This window comes from Neoarius graeffei, chromosome 6 (assembly GCF_027579695.1).
Source record: "Neoarius graeffei isolate fNeoGra1 chromosome 6, fNeoGra1.pri, whole genome shotgun sequence".
NCBI lineage: Eukaryota > Metazoa > Chordata > Actinopteri > Siluriformes > Ariidae > Neoarius > Neoarius graeffei.
The window spans coordinates 95,412,576-95,428,791 of NC_083574.1; positions in this window are offsets into that span (position 1 = coordinate 95,412,576).

The window sequence follows — 16,216 nt, forward strand, 5'->3', positions numbered from 1 at the left end:
AAGTACCGAATTACATTACTCGCGTTACTGTACTTGAGTAGCTTTTTTGTGTACTTATACTTTTTCAAGTAATTTTTAAAGAGTGTACTTTTACTTTTACTTAAGTATGTTTTCTTTTAAGTAGTGTACTTCAGTACATTTTACATCACAACCGTTACTGAGTAAAAAAAAAATAAAAAAATAAAAAATAAAAAAAGGCTAAAACGGAGAAGGGGAAATGCGTTCTGGAAATGAATCATGGGAAGGACAGTTGTCGCGCGCGAGAGTCTCACACAGACGATGGCGGACATGCGCGCTTTAAGGGGGGGGGCTTCGGGGGGCTCAAGCCCCTGGGCCACAGCCAATCAGGGGCCTTGTAATATTAATAAAATAATAAACTGTCGGAATCGTGGGCCTACATTAATGTACGGATAGAAATAAGGTTAGAAATAAATGAGCGCACAGTAGCCTGCTGTAAGAGACATGGTGGATGTGGTTCGCGAAACGAACACCCACAACTCAACCAGAATAAAATGTAACAAAATGTAACGTCACGCACGAAAGCGCGCCAAAGACTGCAGACTACAGAGACACAAATTTAGAGGCTTTGAAAGATGAAGCGTTCACATGTTAGCGGGGCGCATAAAAGGAAAAAAAGAGAGAGATGCAGGTAATGATAGAATCGTTGCCTAAAGTCACAGACTTTTTTAAGGTAAGGCTCACCAATCTGTTCAGAATATCAGCTACTTATCAGTTATCAGCCTACCAGCAGCTAGGCTATGTGCAGCTAGGCTAGATATGCTATGATCTGTCCAACAGTAAAATAAATCAGTTGTGATTTGAATACGTGTCGTGTGATTTGAGTTATAATCCTGTTAGTATAATAGCATATTTTGATGGGGATAATAAAATGTCTAAAATGGCATCTACTGAAGAAATTGATGAAAAGATTGTAGCCTATAATTGTCACAGTTCGGGCAGCAGACAGAGTAAGCATACTGAGGGGAATAGCAATACAAAGCTAGCGCAGATCCACATTTCTCGCTAGCTGTGTTGGGTGTGTTGTTAACCCGTGTGGATTTAAGTGAAATACTTGAGAAGTTCTGTGGTCAAGACAACGTTTTAAGGTAAGGACACTTGATTATTAATGTTTGCCCGCCATGGCTTGTTGTTGACGAAAGGCCCACATGATTTTGCCTTATGCAGCTACTGCTAGCGTCATGCTTTGAACTAGGTTAAGCTCATTTGCGCTAAAGGATGGGTTTATTGAAGGACTTTGATGTAGCTAGTTTCTTTTTAAAAAATCGTATGCTCAAAACAGTATGCCCGTGTTCATCATGTTTAATTTTTTTCTTGATGGAGTGCATGAAATATTGTTCCAAGTGGTATTTCGATGCAGTCATGTCAAAAAGGCAGTTGAATGCACGGTCTTATTCAAGGAGAAGGAAGACTTGCATGATGCTTGAACATAGATCAGTAAAATAGACCCTAGTAGGACTTGGTTTCGTGTATTTCGGTCTGTAGAGTGATGAGTTTGGCCGCTGTCCATGGTGTTTACGTTTCATGTGGCCGCCGAGCCAAGTACCTTCATCATCATCATCATCATGTTCCCCTGTCAAAAGTTAAACTCTCTAGGGGTGCTTCTGCTGTAGCAGTTGCAGCAGTTGCTCAAAGTTTGATTTGTCCATCATCATACGTCTTATCTGTTGGGTGTCTATGCCCAGCAGATTTTCCCATTTCGTCCATTTGTAACCATTTTTGTCAAACAGGAGCTGCTTTTGCACTTGGTTATTGCCCATCTGGCAAACGTGAGCAATATATTTTAGTTGTTGTACGTAGCAGGATAGTTTTATATCCTGGTGTAGCGAAGATCGCGTGTGGGTGGAGCACAGAGGACGGCAGGACAGAGATCAGGTTTAGCTATCGGCTTTATTGCCACACTTTTCAGGTTTACAATAATGCTCAAATAGCGAGAGAGAGACACACACACACAGCGTCTCGTCCGGGGATGATCTCCTCTGCTCTCGCTCTCCCTCCTTAAATAGGGCGGTTTACTGGGGAGAACACACAAAACACAGGTTAATGACACTCAGGTGAAGCGATTCTGCCACTTACCTTCCCCAACTCCGCCCTCCTGTCACAGACCGGTGCTTGACCACGCCCCCGCTGCCACATACCCCCACCGCCCGACTCAGGCCGGGCACCCGTCCGGCCCGCAGCCGACTCCCCCCCCCTTGACGGGAGAGGAAGTCCGCCACGACCATCTGCGCCCCCGGCCTGTGGACCACCTTGAAGTTGAAAGGTTGGAGCGCCAGATACCAACGGGTGATCCGCGCGTTGGCATCCTTCATGCGGTGGAGCCACTGGAGGGGCGCGTGGTCCGAACAGAGGGTGAAAGAGCGCCCCAGCAGGTAGTAACGGAGGGCGAGGACCGCCCACTTGATGGCCAGGCACTCCTTCTCGATAGTGCTGTAGCGCCCCTCACGCACTGACAGCTTCCGGCTGATGTACAACACTGGGCGGTCCTCTCCCCCCACCTGCTGGGACAAAACGGCCCCCAGCCCTCTGTCCGACGCATCCGTCTGCAACAAAAAGGGGAGAGAGAAGTCAGGGGAGTGCAAAAGTGGCCCCCCACACAGTGCAGCCTTTACCTCAGAGAAAGCCCGCTGACACTGCTCCGTCCACTGGACCGGATCTGGCGCCCCCTTTTTAGTGAGGTCAGTCAGCGGGCTGGTGACGTCTGAATAATTAGGTATAAACCTACGATAATAGCCAGCCAGCCCCAGGAACTGTCTCACCCCCTTTTTGGTCTTGGGTCTCGGGCAGGCCGCAATCGCTGCTGTCTTATTAATTTGGGGACGCACCTGCCCGTTACCCAAGTGGAAGCCCAGATACCGTACTTCCACCCGCCCAATCGCACACTTCTTCGGGTTGGCAGTGAGCCCCGCCCACCTCAGCGACCTAAGGACGGCCCTCAGGTGTTGCAGGTGCCGCTGCCAGTCATTACTATAAATGATGATGTCGTCTAAGTAAGCGGCCGCATAGGTGGCGTGGGGCCGGAGGATCCGGTCCATCAGCCGCTGAAACATAGCGGGCGCCCCAAACAGCCCAAACGGAAGTGTGACGAACTGGTGTAAGCCGAACGGTGTGGAAAAGGCCGTTTTTTCCCGGGATAATGGAGTCAAGGGGATCTGCCAATATCCCTTCGTCAAATCCAGTGTCGAGTAAAAGCGAGCCGTGCCTAGTCGATCGAGCAGCTCATCAATACGAGGCATTGGGTACGCGTCGAATTTAGACACCGCATTGACTTTTCTATAGTCCACACAGAACCGGACCGAGCCGTCGGCCTTGGGAACCAAGACCACCGGGCTGCTCCAGTCACTGTGGGACTCCTCGACGATGCCCATTTCGAGCATGGCCTGAAGTTCTTCCCGAACCACCTTTTTTTTGTGTTCGGGTAATCTATAAGGACGGCTACGCACTACCACCCCCGGGGGCGTCTCTATGTGGTGTTCTATGAGGTTGGTGCATCCGGGCCGGGGCTAGAACACATCCAAAAACTCGGCCTGCAACTGGGCGACCTCCGTGAGTTGGGTCGGGGAGAGGTGGTCTCCACAGGGGACCGGAGAGGTGCGAGATGCCAATGACCCTTTTTGGATCTCCGGCCCCAGCTCCGCCTTCTCCGGAACTACCGACACCAACGCCACGGGGACCTCCTCATTCCAGAGCTTCAGCAGATTGAGGTGGTAGATCTGTAGCGCCCCCTCCCTGTCCGTTCGCCTAACCTCATAGTCGACGTCCCCGACTCGCCGTGTGACCTCAAAGGGCCCTTGCCACTTGGCGATTAATTTGGAGCTCGACGTGGGCAACAGGACGAGTACCTTATCTCCCGGAGTGAACTCTCTAAGGCGCGTGGCCTTGTTGTACAGGCGGGTTTGCCGTTCCTGGGCCTGCCGCAAATTCTCCTGAGTTAAGTGGGTGAGCGTGTGGAGTTTTGCGCGCAGATCCATAACGTATTGAATTTCATTTTTGCTCTGCGAAGGTCCCTCCTCCCAATTTTCCTGCAGTACATCTAAGATGCCGCGCGGCTTACGCCCATACAGTAATTCAAATGGGGAGAACCCCGTGGAGGCTTGGGGGACCTCTCGCACTGCAAACAACAAGGGTTCGAGCCACTTATCCCAGTTACGTGCGTCCTCACTTACGAATTTTTTGATAATATTCTTGAGGGTGCGGTTGAACCGTTCGACTAAACCGTCCGTTTGTGGGTGATACACGCTGGTGCGGATCGGCTTAATACCCAGTAGCCCATACAGTTTGGCCAGTGTTCGTGACATAAACGAGGTGCCTTGATCAGTCAGAATCTCTTTCGGGATTCCGACCCGGGAGATGACGTGGAAGAGGGCCTCTGCAATACTACGTGCGGAGATATTGCGAAGAGGCACCGCTTCCGGGTATCGCGTTGCATAGTCCACCAGAACCAATATAAAGCGGTACCCTCATGTTGACCGATCTAATGGCCCGACGAGATCCATCCCAATTCGTTCAAACGGGGTCTCGATTAATGGTAGGGGGCGCAAGGGCGCTTTTGGAATGGCCGCTGGATTTACTAACTGGCATTCGCGGCACGCCGTACACCACTTACGGACGTCGCCGCGAATCCCCGGCCAATAGAATCGGGCCATTATCCGGGCGAGTGTTTTATCCTGCCCGAGGTGTCCCGCCATGGGATTAAAGTGAGCCACCTGGAATACCAATTCCCGGCGGCTCTTTGGAATTAACAACTGGGTGACACGCTCCTTCGTCTGAGTGTCCTGTGTCACTCGGTATAACCTATCCTTTAAAATGGAAAAATAGGGGAAGGTCGGGGTGGCGTTCGGCTGGAGCGTTTGACCATCGATTACTCTCACTTGGTCAAACGCGTGTCGCAGAGTTTCGTCTCGCGATTGTTCCAGTGGGAAATCCGCGAGGGATTCCCCAATAGAAAGAGGAGGGGCCGGGGGCTCCTCACTCTGTCGCGGAGATGACGTAGACGGCTCTGCGACCGCAGCTCCAGCCAAAATGACACCGGGACCCCCCCCGGCTAACCGGCAGGACCCACTCTTTACTAGGTGTGCCATCAACCCCCGGAATCCCGGCCAATCAGTCCCCAAGATTAAAGAGTGGGTAAGGCGAGGATTAACCGCCGCCTTTACTATAGATTTGTCCCCTCTGAAATGTATGTGGACCGACACCAACGGGTAGCAGTGAACATCCCCGTGCACACACAACACCTTCACCCCTTGTGCTCCCCCCAATGCCTCGTCTTGCACCAGGCTTTGGCGGATCGAGGTCTGGTTGCAACCCGAATCCACCAATGCCTGATAGGTCGCCCCTTGTACACTTACCGGTATGCGATATGCTCCGGCCTGATCGAGGGCAGCCTCTGGCGCGTCGGGGATCCGCACCACCGCCCCCACCTCCATCGCGGCACACTGTTGCTGCAGGTGGCCCGGTTCCCCGCAGCGCCAGCAAACTGGCCCGGGCCTCCCCTCTGCAGCTGTGGATTGAGGGTCACTCACCTGAGGGGGGGGGGGAGAGACAGACACAGAAGGGAGAAACGGGAGGGCACCACGGGTGCGGCAGGCTGGCTGGGGTGGGGCCGGCCCCCGCCTCCGTGGTGGGGGAATGGGGCGAGGACGGGACACGGGAGGAGGGGGGAGAGAGAGAGAGAGAGAGAAGAGGAGAGAGAAGATGACATCCGTTGTCCTGCTGCCGGGACAGCCGCCAGATGATCCTCCGCCAGTCCTACGGCCTGATCCAGCGACGCCGGGCGGTGGCACTGGACCCACTCCGCGGTTCCGGCGGGTAGGCGGGCGATGAACTGCTCCAGCGCCACCTGGTCGATGATCCCCTCGGCGTCGCGATCTTCGGCCCTCAGCCACCGCCAGCAGGCGTCCCAGAGCTGCTGGCCGAACGCGAACGGGCTGCCGACTTCCTCCATTCGCAGCGCGCGGAAGCGCTGGCGCTGCTGCTCCGGCGTGCGCCCCACGCGCTGGAGGACAGCCCGGCGAAGGTCGGCGTAGGCCAGCCGGTGGTCGGCGGGGAGCTGTAGTGCGGCTAACTGCGCCTCTCCCGTCAGGAGGGGGAGGAGGCGCGCCGCGCGCTGTTCCATCGGCCACCCCGAGGCTTCGGCGACCTGTTCGAACAACGCGATGAATGCCTCGGGGTCGTCCTGTGGGCCCATCTTAGTCAAGGTGATGGGAGATGGGCCCGCGGCCGGGGCGCTGGTGGACCCCGCCGACGCGAGGAGGCGCCGGAACGCCTCACGGTCTTCCTGTTGAGCCAGCACCAGGGCTTCGAAGCAGCGCTCCTGCTCCTTCCGGAGCATGACGAGCGCCTGGTGCTGGCTCTGCTGAGCCGTGGCGAGGGCGTGGACCAAGTCCGCGAACGGGGAGGATTCCATGGGGCTGCAGGACAGGTGCTCCACGATCCCGGGTTTCGGCACCACTGTAGCGAAGATCGCGTGTGGGTGGAGCACAGAGGACGGCAGGACAGAGATCAGGTTTAGCTATCGGCTTTATTGCCACACTTTTCAGGTTTACAATAATGCTCAAATAGCGAGAGAGACACACACACACACACACAGCGTCTCGTCCGGGGATGATCTCCTCTGCTCTCGCTCTCCCTCCTTAAATAGGGCGGTTTACTGGGGAGAACACACAAAACACAGGTTAATGACACTCAGGTGAAGCGATTCTGCCACTTACCTTCCCCAACTCCGCCCTCCTGTCACAGACCGGTGCTTGACCACGCCCCCGCTGCCACACCTGGGTTCCTGTCAGTTTCTGGAGGTCAGCATTGGACATCTTGTAGCTCCAGTCTATATCTTCATTTGTAGTGTTCTTTTGGTCAGGGGCATTCTTTCGTTTATATCCACCTTTAATCATTTTCCTTAGGAAGCCGTGCCACACTACCTCAATTTTGTGAATTTCACTGGATGATAGTTGCCATGCCTGTGTGCTGTACAGGAGACGAGATCGAACGCATGCCACTAGGAACTTTATACAGGTTTTTAGTAGTATTCAGTGGTCGGTTAGAACGTGTTTCAGTTCATTCCATTTCATGAATGCAGCACTTATCCTAGCATGCAGGAAATGTGAGGATTCATCACAGTTGCTGACATTATAACCAACATATTTAAAGGTGTGGACGTTTTTAATATTAGTGCCGCCAAGGGAAATGATACTTGGTTTACATTTGATATCCTCATTGACGTTAAAAGCCATTGTTTCTGTTTTGACATATGATATTTGTAAACCAAAGCGGGTGTAGGTCTTATCATACAACTGAAGAATATTCTGAAGCTCCTCGATGGATCCAGCGAGTATGGCCTGATCATCTGCGTATAGAATCTCTGTTATGCAACCCTCTCCTGATGCTCGTGCTTTCGTATGCATTTCTCTTGTGGATACCTCATTTGGAATGCAATATCTGAACTTGAAACCTGTATCTGGGTACAGTTTTGATATCTCATGCTGTGCAATCCTGACAACAAAGTCCATATAGATATTAAAAACTGATGGCGATTCTAGGGCACCTTGTCTTGCAGTGAATGTTTGTTTTCATGCCACCGAGCTATTTTTATGTATTTTATTTTTTAAAAGGACTTGTCTGTAGGTGTGTGTGTTTTATGTTTACAACACATAGGTCTACATTAGCGCACGCGCGCTTGTGTGGTTATCTCTGGTCATGCCCCTGCGTGAAAGTTACGCAGTATCACTGTCCTGTCCGTGGTAATAATCAGAACCGGCTCTGTAATGATAATGCGCGCATTCTTCTCTCCCTCTGTGGTCGGATGTGTTGAGCGATGTGAGCGTGGGCCTTGCGCAGCTACACTGAGCCAAACGTAACCTATCATAGGCTTCTAGGCTAATTACGCGCTTACACTGTAAATGCTTGACACGTATTGCAAATAAAATAAGAGTGTTTTCCTGGCCAACGGTAAAGGTAGGGTTGACAGGTAGCCTATGAGGGGCCTAGCCCCTGGGCCACGGGTGTTGATAAAGCGCCCCTGCGGACATGGAGGAGACCGAGGAACCTGTGGTGGACGACCCTGCAGAAAACGCAATTTCTTCCAGTAATGAAGTGCACCCCTGGCCCTACATACGTGATCACTTCAGCTTCGTAGAGAAAAGGGGTGACAGTTTCATTATGCAATGCAGATTATGTGTGCCCAAGAAGACAACCATTGCGGCATACAAAAATTCGACGTCTAATCTGCGCAAGCATGTTGAGGTAAGTATTGTCATTGGCATCATAATCACGGGCACAGATAGAGGGTGGGACGGGAGGGATTCGTCCCACCCAGATTTAAATTCACCTCGTTCGGTCCCCCCCACTTATAGGGAGGAAAAAACGTCTATGCTGTCTTTCTTTGCATAAGGCAAACCTCACGGAAAAATCAAAAGACTAATTACCATTCGGTTTATTGAGGTGCACAGCAGTATATACATAGTTGCAACAACTCACATAAAACAAAACAAAGACTGATATTTGGTTGGTTGAGCTGCGCAGACTGCACAGGTTGCGAGCTCGAGCTTGGTTGCTATGGTTACCCACAACAAGTTTGACAGGCATATCGGGGTTGGGGTTGGTTTGCTGGCAGCTTTGTCCCCCACAGTTTTTTGTCCCCCCCAGTATTTTGTCCCCCCCCGGTTCAAAAAACGTATCTGCGCCCCTGATCATAATGTTTCCTTTCCATAGTAAAACCGACAATAGGCTGGTTATATTCCAAAAATAGTGGATGGCATTGCTAATGTTGAAGTAGCAACCTGTTGGTACTGTAACATAACGGTAACTAGTCTGTTATTCGGTTGGCTAATCATGCAAGCAAGTTAGCTCGCCAACCTGATGTGATCAGTCCTCCTACCATTCTACATCCAACAGGCCAGAAAGGAATACTAAGCAAAACAAATAATGTTTGAATTGAATTGTTCAATAACACACAGTGCACACAGGCAAGCTACGAGATTTCGGTGCAACATTTCACTTTCATATTTCGTGTACAATGCTTTGCGTGTGGTCAGGGCGATGTAAACGACATGACTGTGTGTATTGACCTTTTTTGTTTGTCTCAGTTTTAATGCAGCATTATCCTAAGCATTCAATTTGATACACTTCCTTTAAATAAAACATCTGGGTTGAGATGTACATATATCCTTGTTTCCTCTTCTTTTTCATTTTTGCACAACACAATGGAGGCAGAAAACACCCATTGTTAAAAGTAACGTTTTACTTTTACTCAAAGTACATTTTAAATGATCTACTTTTTACTTTTACTTGAGTAGATTTTTTTGTCTGGTAACTTTACTTGTACTTAAGTAAAATTTCATCAGAGTAACAGTACTTGTACTTGAGTATAATATTTTAGTACTCTTTCCACCTCTGCTATTCATATATACTATGAAGGGGGTGGCACGGTGGTGTAGTGGTTAGCGCTGTCGCCTCACAGCAAGAAGGTCCAGGTTCGAGCTTCGTGGCCGGCGAGGGCCTTTCTGTGCGGAGTTTGCATGTTCTCCCCGTGTCCGCGTGGGTTTCCTCTGGGTGCTCCGGTTTCCCCCACAGTCCAAAGACATGCAGGTTAGGTTAACTGGTGACTCTAAATTGACCGTAGGTGTGAGTGTGAGTGTGAATGGTTGTCTGTGTCTATGTGTCAGCCCTGTGATGACCTGGCGACTTGTCCAGGGTGTACCCCGCCTTTCACCCGTAGTCAGCTGGGATAGGCTCCAGCTTGCCTGCGACCCTGTAGAAGGATAAAGCGGCTACAGATAATGAGATGAGAATTCAATGTTTTTACCCTTTAAATCTTCATCTCTGTTTTACTTCGATACACTAAAACACTTCCACATGAAAAGTTCATCACTGGACCAAACATCTGCTCGAGCTTCATGATTTGGTTTCTGAACCTGATACATACCAAGTCCATTTTTTTCACACACACAGTACTGTGCAAAAGTCTTAGCCCCTCCCTCCATTTTTTTCAACCAAACTTTTGTTATCGATTTCTAAACCATGAATATTGAGCAGATGTTTGGTCCAGTGATGAACTTTTCATGTGGAGGTGTTTTAGTGTATCGAAGTAAAACAGAGACAAAGATTTAAAGGGTGGCATGGTGGTGTAGTGGTTAGCATGGTTGCCTCACAGCAAGAAGGTTCTGGGTTCGAGCCCAGCAGCCGGCGGGGGCCTTTCTGTGCGGAGTTTTCATGTTCTCCCCAACAGTCCAAAGACATGCAGGTTAGGTTAATATGGGATGGCCTTGGGCTGAGGTGCCCTTGAGCAAGGCACCTAACTCCCAACTGGGCACTGTTAGCATGGCTGCCCACTGCTCTAGGTGTGTGTTCACTGCTTCAGATGGATTAAATGCAGAGAGGAATTTCACAAGTATGTGATGAATAAAGTTGTGCTTTCTTTCTTTATGACTTCTACATTATCGAGTCGAAACCTTTTAGAGTTACAAACCTTTTTTTTCTGCACAAAATTAAATGTTACAGAAAAAAATTTTGTAAGCTATCTGAGCAGCATATTCCATAAGAGAGCACTTTTCAGATTAAAAAAGAAAACATAATGAATATTTTCTTTTCTTCATACAAACTTTTAAAGCCGAAATATTCAAAAACAGCCCTAGAAATTTATTCCAATTGCTTTGATTTACTTTCAGCATAACTTGGATAAATTGAGCCAGACAAATTTCTTCTTCCAAATCTCATATTACTAGATACTTTCCAATACTCTCAAGATACTAGATACTAGATACTTTCCCCCACACATGCACACATTCTGTCTGGATTTGAAATGTCTTTGTGTAGTAATACAACAGTTTTGAAGAACTAAATTGGGCCCAGGATGGAGCCCTGAAGAATGCCACATGTGACCAGAAACAAAGAAGGTCAATAAGCTCCCAAAAGAAACTGAAGCGTTCATATTTAAATATACAGTACTCTTAGACACACTATTTTTTCATGCAAACTTTCTTATAGATTTCTATTTTATGACGTCTACATTATTGAGTCAAAACATTACAGAAACATTTTAGAGTTCCAAACTTTTTTTTTAGCACAAATTAAATGTTACAGAAAAAAAAAGTTTGTACGCTATCTGAGCAGCATATTCCATAAGAGAGCACTTTTCAGGAGAAAAAAGAAAACATAATGAAGGCTGCTGGGTTTTGGTGCAAAATGAAGATGCGAGTGTGACAGTCAAAGTGTCCAGAAGAACTGGAGCTGGTTCTGTAAGATGTTCAGTAAAACCTACAGCTCATCTCCTTATCAAACTGCACTCGCTGGACCTGAGACTAAAGCAAAGAGTCGTCTCACGCCAAATACTGACTTTGTTATATTAATTTATTATGGCTTACTGATTACTGTTTATAGTATTTTTTAATGTTGAAACATTTCATTTCATTATTTTTAAGCTGTTTTTGGTCGACAGCATTTCTTTACATATGACTAAGACTTTTGTATGTCGACAGCGCCGAAGATAATGACATCATCCATCATGGCTGCATCCGGAATTTGTTGCGCTTCCTTGGTTTGCTTGATAAATTGGAATTTATTTCACTAAATAACACATTAAAACATGGAAAACATTGATTTCAATAAACAGGTTGGGCATAAAAAGAAAATGAATCCATGTCATTACTCTCATCCAGAGCGATGTACAACAACACACACACACACACACACACACACACACACACACACACACACACACACACACACACACAGAGAGCACCTGACGAGCACTTGGGATTAGGTGCCTTGCTCAAGAGCACTTCAGCCATGGATTTTTGCTGGTCCTGGGAAGCTTGAGCCCAAGGCTGCTCCTCTAAGCTTTAGGCCATGGTTGCCCCGGAACAAGTTGCCAATTCGACTCACTCACAAGCCAAAAAAATTAGCAGTGCAGGAAAAATCACCCACATTTCTTGCAGACACAAAGCGTTTTTGAAGTTAAATACTCAATTTGGATTTGTCCAAAAAAAAAAATGGATTTGTTTGTTTTTACCACCAAAGGTCTTCAAAAACCTCTTTTTCATCTTGTTAGATTTTTCAGATGATGAACCCACAATCTTATCATGCATATCGATTCAGATTGTCCTGATATAAAATGACCAGGGGTGGGTTTCGCAAAAGTCTCTTCATGCTACACTACCGTTCAAAAGTTTGGGGTCACTTTGAAATGTCCTTATTTTTGAAAGAAAAGCACTGTTCTTTTCAATGAAGATCACTTTAAACTAATCAGAAATCCACTCTATACATTGCTAATGTGGTAAATGACTATTCTAGCTGCAAATGTGTGGTTTTTGGTGCAATATCTCCATAGGTGTATAGAGGCCCATTTCCAGCAACTCTCACTCCAGTGTTCTAATGGTACAATGTGTTTGCTCATTGCCTCAGAAGGCTAATGGATGATTAGAAAACCCTTGTACAATCATGTTAGCACAGCTGAAAACAGTTTAGCTCTTTAGAGAAGCTATAAAACTGACCTTCCTTTGAGCAGATTGAGTTTCTGGAGCATCACATTTGTGGGGTCGATTAAATGCTCAAAATGGCCAGAAGAATGTCTTGACTATATTCTCTATTCATTTTACAACTTATGGTGGGAAATAAAAGTGTGACTTTTCATGAAAAACACAAAATTGTCTGGGTGACCCCAAACTTTTGAACGCTAGTGTAAAAACATCTTAATTAGGAGAGAGAGTGTTCATCATGCTACTCGCTCAACCATTTAACGATGATCTTTGTCAAGACGATGCTTTTGGGAAACTTGGCACAGTTCTGTCAGGGAAATGAGACCAAAACAAAACTAATTATGGACAGAAAAATGGAGCTGTCTGCTTCTGTCCCTGAACTCTTCACATGCTTCATTCGAAAAGATTATATCAGAATCTATGCTGTGAAGAAAACAAGTCAAAGTCCCTCTCACACCAGAATCTGGTCTTCCCAGGCAGTCTCCTGTCTCAGTACTAACCAGCTCTTTAAGGCGTATGGGTGTGGCGTTGATCTCCGTTTCAATAGCCCTCAGCCTCTCACCTATACAGCTAGGGTTACGGTGGAGGGCGGGTCCTCTGGTAACCGCCAGAGATTGACTCCCCACTCACATCTGTATTGCAGCGTGCCTTGCCAGATGGCAGTAGGTACCATTTTTATGATGGTCTTTGGTACAACCCAACCTTGAATAGAACTCACAATCTCCTGGTTGAGAGGCAGACACGCTAACCACTAGGCCAACTCGCAGCCTGTGAAGGAAAGCCACAGAAATTTGAAAAAAGGGGATTTAAAGAAAAACAAAAAGAAGAGTCATAGTTTTCCAGCAAAGAAAAGCCTTCTCTCTGCTTCTCTGCCAGAAAGTGATGATGACTTTTTTTTGGTCACAGAATGAAAAAAGTGACCATATAAATGGACGAATATTAAAAATCTGTGTTTTGTTGCCTCAGAGTGGAGCTGAGTTTTAGCTGGAGTTTTTTACCTGTGTAAAAAAAAAAAATCAATGATGCGTATAGCTGTGTGATGACTCATGGCCATGTTAACAGCCATCACACTTAAACTGGCACCATTATTATTATTATTATTATTATTATTATTATTATTATTATTATTAACTGCAGATTTCGAAACTTTTTTCAAACTTTTTCAAATTTTCATGCACTGCTTGCTGAACTCCGTTGTAATTGGCAACTTGTGTGCATCATTAAAAGAGAAAAAAGACAAATTAGTCGAGCGCTCGTTAAAAACGAAAGCCATTAAAATCCTCATTTTCTTCTCAAAACCATGAACCACAGCATGTTCTCATCAGTAATTAATCTGAGCTGATTTTCACAAGGAGACATCATCATCATCATCATCATCATCATCACCATCATGTGTGTAATAATCAAGTGTTTCTGCATTTCTAAACAAACCTCACAATAAACATTCGCCTGAAATTCAGTTCACACGTGTCGAGGAAATTTCACTCCGAAGCAATACACAGGGCAGTTTTACTAAACCTGTTAATAGCATCCTAATAAAATGAAATGATCTCACACACACACACACACACACACACACACACACACACACACACACACAGCATTTCAGGTTTTTGATGTTCATGATTATTAATCCTTCAGAGAGATTTGTTCCTGAGTGGTCAAAACACCACATCATGTTAAAGAGGAAAATATTTTTTTTTTCTGTAATGTCTCGATCCAGTGAGCAGCAACTGGGAAAATAACCTGCAATTACTGACACACTACCTGTAATTTCCCTGAGAAAACAATCATCATCTTGAGATAGATAGACAGAGACATAGAGAGAGAGAGAGAGAGAGAGAGTCAGAAAGAGGGGGCAAAGAGAGAGAGAGAGGCAGAGACAAAGAGGGAGTGTCAGAAAGATAGAGAAGCGTAGAGAGAGAGGCAGAGACAAAGAGGGAGAGAGAGTCAGAAAGGGGGCAAAGAGAGAGAGAGAGAGAGGCAGATGCAAAGAGAGGGAGAGAGGGAGAGAGGCAGAGACAAAGAGGGAGAGATGCAGAGAGAGAGAGTCAGAAAGGGGCAAAGAGAGAGACAGAGAGAGAGAGGCAGATGCAAAGAGAGGGAGAGAGAGGCAGAGGCAAAGAGGGAGGGAGGGAGAGAGAGAGAGAGAGACAAAGAGGGAGAGTCAGTAAGAGGGGGCAAAGAGAGTGTGTCAGAAAGAGAGAGTGTCAGAAAGAGAGAGAGAGAAAGAGGCAGAGGCAAAGGGGAGAAAGGCAAAGAGAGAGCGACAGATGAAAAGAGAGAGAGAGAGCTTTGTTTAGCTGCTGTCCATGGTGCTGAATTACTGGCGTTTTGGGGCATAGCGGTGCCTTTATCTCACACACACACACACACACACACACACACACACACACACACACACTTCACTAATGAGTCCCTAATGTCCTGAAAATCCAGAGATGAAACTCGGGTATAGCCAAGTCTCTTTTCTCCTGTCAGCATCTTGTTCGGCTCCTCGGGTTTGCAGGGTGAAAAACCTGGCTCCCGTTAAAAGTACACGATAATGAGAGCGTTTCCGCAGTGACGAGCTGGCCGGTGCTTAGCATTTTAATAAGCAGCCCCTGGGCAGAGTGCACATCGATGACCTCACGGGTGACAGACTATGTAAATTATTCATTACCCAGAATGCATTCGGGTGGTGGACTTGTTCAAGAGACATCTGTGTGTGATCGTGTCAGTACATCATCACTCTGTTTTTCACCCCTGACTTCACCACAGCTAAAGATGGAGCAATTAGGTGAAAAGTAATGAGATTTCTGGAGGTTACGTTGAAGACAAAGCAAAGGATCATTAAGAGGTGCGACCCTGCCTCAGAGAGTCATTATTGCCTGGCAGGGCATAGAGAGAGTGATGCATTGTGGGTTTAGAGACAGCGAGCCAATGAGATCACACTCATTAGTGCAATTCTGCTCACAGAAAGCACAAAGAACATGAAGAGACTTGAGTTCATAAAGTTTAAGATGTTACACACTAATGACACATGGATTGTGCCGAGCTTTACACGTGGGCTCTACATAACAAATTAAACACACCCAGATGGTGGATAAAGCAGAGTTACCACCCTGTTGTTGATTACATTCCTCTAGCAGCATAACTTGAAATGTTTTATATCTCTTATACAACAGCAATTTCTCAATGATTATCATCCATCCATCCATTATCTGTAGCCGCTTATCCTGTTCTACAGGGTCGCAGGCAAGCTGGAGCCTATCCCAGCTGACTATGGGCAAGAGGCGGGGTACACCCTGGACAAGTCACCAGGTTATCGCAGGGCTGACACATAGACACAGACAACCATTCACACTCACATTCACACCTACGGTCAATTTAGAGCCACCAATTAGCCTAACCTGTATGCCTTTGGACTGTGGGGGAAACCGGAGCACCCGGAGGAAACCCACACGGACAGAGCATACAAACTCCACACAGAAAGGCCCTCACCGGCCGCGGGGCTCAAACCCAGGACCTTCTTGCTATGAGGTGACAGTGCTAACCACTACACCACCGTGCCGCCCTCCAATGATTATCAAAGCACAACAAATCACACTTTTTCTCCATTTAAAGTCACAGGTCAGCCATGAAATATGTACGATTCCATTATGTCTTGTGTAATACATTAGCAGCTAGAAACAATCGATCTGTCAACAGCCTCAACATTTTAAAGAACATCTCAAAGAACCGCAACT